Raw genomic sequence first — 6,000 nt, 5'->3', positions numbered from 1 at the left:
TTTTTATTTATTATTTCTCTAATTTTATTATTTATTTATTATATTTATATTAAATTAAATATATATAACAAATATTAACAATATAATTTTTTATATTAAAATTATAGTTAAAATACATTTTTAAGGATTAAAAAGTTATTGTATAATTAAATAATTAATAATATTAAGAATATAATTATTATTTTTTAAGATTAGACTCATAGTTGGTTTAAAATCCTAATATAGTTGTACTTTTAGAATTAGATTTGTGCTAAACGTATTATTAATTATAAATATTATATATATTAAATTAAATTAATTCATTACCAAATTAGCACAATTATTCACAGAATTAGTATGGTTGTATTAGTAAATTTATCACCCCTGCTGTCGCTCTTTTATATATATTATGATTATTTTTTTTCTTTTTTAATATTTAAAAGATAATTAAAATTTATATTAATTTTTTAAGAAAAGATTACACCAACGGTTGAGTTTTCTTATTTATTTGATTCTTCTAATTCAAATTATATTAATTTCTCTCAAAAAAACTACATTAATAGTAATTTTTTTTATTTGTTTAATTATTCTAATGATTATTTTAGTATCATAACCATCAATAGAAAAAAAAATTAAGAATTAAATTTTTTTTGCATTAAATCTTTCAATGTAATTTTTATTTATAATTTTCATGGGTAATATTTTCAAATGATTTTAAGAATAATTTATATTTTTATAAATTTTTATATTTATCTCTTATATGATATTATATTTTTTATTGTTACATATATTCATATATAATAAGTTATAAGTTAATTAAACAAAACTGTAGGTTCATTGGTGGGTTAACGGTCTAATTGGTTACTAAATTTTATATTTTTATCTCAATTTTAATATTTTAATTGGACCGATTTGACACCCAAATTTTAATTGTATTATCAATAAGATATTACCCAATAAATTCCAATGATTTTGTGCTTATACCCACCAAAAGCTACGTGGCAGCCACCTAATTTCCATGTAAGTTTAATTGTAAACGTCAATCCTAGTTATTTTAGCTTGAACCTTAAAATTTAATCACTTCATTTCTTTTTTTATTTCTAAATCTAGCTTCCAAATTTTTAGCACTCTGCCACTATGCCATACTCCCACTATAAAAACCCTGTAAAATCATAAACCAGCACATGAAAATCACTCTTCTGGAACCAACCTCATACCTACCACCGTACTCATTCTCTTAATCAAAACACTGTTTGAAACCATAAGCACTTTTACTCAAAACCCACCTTCTTCCCTCATTGTAAACACCATCTTTGTTGCCAACATCAGACGAAGTTGATGGCGTCAAAAGGCCTAGCTAGAACTATTGTGTAACGGCACTGCCCGAACTAGCACTAATTATCAAATTTTCTATTTTTATTTTCTCAGACTGGGGAATCTAGCAATACGAAGCTCTAACTGCTATTATTACTGCTTCTATTATGTTCCAACTCTTAACATCCTGCATAACACTGGTAAAGAAAAATAGGGGTGAGTAAAAATTCAGTGAGAAAAAAAACAAATTACAAAGAGAAACAGACAAAGTTTTAAATAAATTTATACAATACTATACTCATTTTGGACACTTTCTGCTAGAGAAAATATTGCTAAAGTGTGGATATATATATTTGATCAAAACATTCTAGTTGGACAAATAAAATTTTATAAAAATCATTAAATAAATAAGCAATTCCATATATATATATCTAAGATTACAAATATTTTTTCTGCTCTGTAATCAATTAATTGCATAATCTTGAATCCACCCGAAAAAAATTTTGCTATTAATTTAAATTATATAATCATATTAAAGAAAAACAATAACAAATAATTCAATCGAAAACAGTATACACTTATAGATGTATCCTACTGATTTCTGAAAACTTTAGGGGCAAAGACGTTTCACCTAATAGCCCAAAGTGCAAATAACTAGTCATACACGCACAGACAATAAGCCCCCAAAATGTACCACCTAGTATACACCTCAAAGGCGATGTGTATACTAAGCAGTTGTCTCAAAGACAGTATAGTTTGTTTACACCAACGTCCAAGATGTGATCTCATAGGTCACATAAATGAGTGTATACTCATTTATCCAACTATGTATAATTATAATTATATATAAAATAAAATAAAAAATGTCATTCTCTGTTTCTAAATTTCTACAGAGAATAATAGGGTTCTAACGTGCATTTAAAATAACTAACTTTCAACAGAGACATTTCAACAGTTTATAAAAATATCAATATAAATAATATATCATTGAAAAATATATGTTATAGGTTTATCCACTCACCTGATATGTAGGACTCAACCGACTATATCTTTACTTAATTTTTCTGCTAATTTCCTCCAAACTATTATCCTAGCGCACAACCCTAGAATTTCACAAATAAACATATTTTAGAAATAAATTCTAAATTATAATTTTATTTAATCTTCATCGAACGTCTATCTTTCTAATCTCTAAAATCAAGTTCTAAATTTTTAGTCTTAATCTTATTTTAGCATAATTCTATTTATTTCCTTTCTATTCCAATTACTTAATCTACTAAAAATTCGGCAACACTTTTTATATAAAACAAACTAATTCTCTCATAAAATGGGTTCGAAGAAAAATACAAACACATCCCACAATATTTTTACATTTGAGACCTATAAAAATTTTATTAAATGCAACCTTTTCTTCTAATCAAAATAATTCATGATCATAATTGTCTAATAATTTTTTTTACGTCATTACCAACTCTATGTTTTAACAATCCCATAGTCTAACCCTTGAACTAGCAAGTATAAGTTAAATTAAGATAAATCTTTAACCATAATCCTAATATTATTTTGAAATAACATTTTCCTAATATATTAAAAACAATTGAAAACTCTACTCTTTTTCAGGCAACCATTGCAAATTATTCCCAATCAATCCAAGAATCTTTATTTTTTTAAAGCCTTTAAAGCCAAGTTCAATAGGGTTTTCACAACAAATTTATCTAAACTATACATAACTATAAATAATCCTTAATCATACAATATTCTATGGTCACACATTATATCATAAACATGGTTCAACTGGGATAGATAAAGTGACGAAGGGTATATCTAATTCCAAAAAAGAAAATCAAAATTAGTATTTTTTATTAATAAATAATCAAGTCTTATATAGTGTGATTATCCAAATAAATTAACTAAAATCTTTTAATCATAAAATAAGAAAAACTTACCCAGACAGATATTTCTCCACAATAATCTTCCAAAAATCGAAATGGTTGGAAATGAAGAATTGTATACATCAAAATTGTCCTACAATTTTAATATCATAATTTTTTCTTTTTTCGCATATAACCCACCGGCTCTCTTCACTATCTTATTTTCTTCTTTCCTTATATCCTTCTTTCTTTTTCGGGATATACAAAATGGAGAAAAGAAATATTGGCTCACTTTGATAATTGACTAGTCATTTTGCCTATATGACATAGAATATGTGATAAACAATAATTGGTTCTATTATTTTATTTTAAAATAGCTAGAAATATCTAGTTGAATGGTAACCATGATGCCACGCCCCCACATGCTACTAAAGTATAACTTAGTCTTTACATTTTGAAAATTAGCACTTTTAACTCCAAACCCCTTTTTTCTTCTTTCTTTCATTTTTTTATTATCTTTGCCCTTGAAATATTCTTATTAGACCCTCAAGCTTTTATTGTTTCAGTTAATGCTTTTGGGCCAAATTATAATTATTATAAATACAATTTTATTTATTTAACCACCATAATGCGCCTATTAACACCATTATTTACAAAAATACCAATCAATATATTTTCTCCACTTAAACCACATATTAATTCAACTCTATTTTTAGCCCATTCCTTAAATATAAGTTTCAACTTAATCCTAACACTAAATTAACTTAATTAATCAATTTATTTACTATTTTCAATTAAATCCAATACCATCTCACTAATTCAAATTCACCTTTTCTCCTAAATAATTTTTTCAAAATAATTATTTTTATAATTAAAGGCAAATTTAATTATACTTATACATATTAATAAAATACAGAGGGTGATCACTTTACATAATTCTGCGAACAGATTTTTATTTAATTAAACTTATTAAATATGGTTTAATAATTATTTAAATTTTTATCTAACATTTAAAATACTTTTTGAAATAAGGTCTCATCAATAATCTATTATTATTATTATTATTATTATTATTATTATTGTTATTATGTTTTCTTACATACGGGTGTTACATACTGGATGTGCTGCTGCCAATAAGGTTAGAACTTGACCCATTTCTGAAAAGTTCTTTGTTCGGCATTCTAACACTGCCAATCAACTTTCATGCGTCACTATTTAGAGGTACTTGAGCCTTGATGTTAACAGGTTGGGTCATTGATATGACTTGTTCTCTCGATTTTCATGTTTATTATGATGATCAATGGTGTTTTGAGGTTTGAATCTTTAGTTAGTTTTTAGAGAAATGTAAAGATTTAAAATTCTAATCTTTTGTTTGCTTTTTAGATATAGATTTGTATTGTAATGTAGTTGTGTCTATTATGCACATAATATGTTTGATAAAATGATTAAAAGAGATATTCTTTTGGACTTCAACGATTTGTGATTATTAGATGACGAGATTGAAAGAAGAAAAAGTAAAAGATGTTAGAGGTAGAACTAAGTTTAGGGTTAGGAAATAATTTGGAAATAGGTACCATTGATTAATATAATGTAGGTTGCTGTCATATGGAATTCTGATGGCCACATAAACACAAAAGTAGTGGTTAACATCTCGTTGATACTATAATTGAATTTTAAATATCAAAACGATACAAATTGAAGTTTGGTATTAAAATTGAAATTAAATGTAAAGTTGGTAACCAATCAGGCAATTAACCCTTCACTAAGTTCAATAAAAATTCATTGTTAAATATAATTACCAAGCACTTAGCGAGGGACTGTCTGCGTTAACATCATGAAAATTAACAACAGGTACTACTCCTTCGCTAACGGCAAGGGCATAGCAAGGGGAAATCTCTCACTCATTTAGCGACGGATAGAGGTCCTTTGCAATTCTTTCATGTAGTGCCTATTGCAAGCGATAAATATTTATCACAACGTCCGTCGCTAAACTAGCGAAGAATTAAAAAAGTATATTAGCAAGCAACTAGCAAACATCACTTTACCGATAGATTTTTTCCGTCATTTTTCCGTTGCTAAACAGAATTAGCGATGGATTTACCTCCATTTAGCAACAGAAATTTTTCGTCGCTAAAGCTCCTTTTTTTTTGGAGTAATTCATTATTTGTGAACTGTAAATTCATTAGTTAATATATATAAATCTATTTTTTAATTTATTAATTTCTAAACTATAATCAATTACATGTGTACATATGATGAACTCTTTATTTTTAACTTATCAACTTGTAGTTTTCTTAAAAGTTCTTGGACTATTATATATAAACCTCAGATATAAGTGTATTAAACATGTTGTCTTTAACTTATGAATCTATAATTTAATGATTGATGTTTATAATTTTTACTGACGAATTTGTGTTCATGACCTATGATTATATTTTGGAATTTATATTATTAATGTTAAATTATTGATTTTCAATATTTCATTGTTATCGCTAAATTGTAAGAAATTAAAGTATTATTATGTAATGATAAAAGAAATATTAAAATTTGTGAAATAAGAGGTAACATAATTTAAAATAAAAACCTAGATTAATATGTGATTAAATTTTATTATTTCATAGAAAATTTAAACCGTAAATAAAGCTTTATGCATATATAAAAATTTAATTTTATTATCTGGTATTTTTTATATAAAAATATTAGCATATTATTAAAAACTAAATTCATCTTATAATAGAGAAACTATTAAATACAATAAAAACATAAAATTAAAATAAAAGTATAATAAGAAATTATTAATAGTATTATAATAGAAAATGAAGAGATCAACATAGTA

The 6,000-nt window shown here is 25.1% G+C and overlaps 1 long non-coding RNA gene across 1 annotated transcript; it reads right to left on the bottom strand.

Annotated features, from left to right (window-relative positions):
* Window positions 1-1,045: 1,045 nt before the first annotated feature.
* LOC125370830 lies at window positions 1,046-4,012 on the bottom strand. Its single transcript, XR_007216916.1, has 2 exons — window positions 3,240-4,012; window positions 1,046-1,490 (listed from the first exon to the last, which is right to left on the bottom strand). It is a non-coding gene; the product is annotated as an uncharacterized LOC125370830 (long non-coding RNA).
* Window positions 4,013-6,000: the final 1,988 nt, after the last annotated feature.

The sequence above is a fragment of the Ricinus communis genome, chromosome 8 (genome assembly GCF_019578655.1).
Source record: "Ricinus communis isolate WT05 ecotype wild-type chromosome 8, ASM1957865v1, whole genome shotgun sequence".
Classification (NCBI taxonomy): Eukaryota; Viridiplantae; Streptophyta; class Magnoliopsida; order Malpighiales; family Euphorbiaceae; genus Ricinus; species Ricinus communis.
The sequence above is the reverse complement of the archived record's forward strand: the minus strand, read 5'-3'. Positions and strand labels throughout refer to the sequence as shown.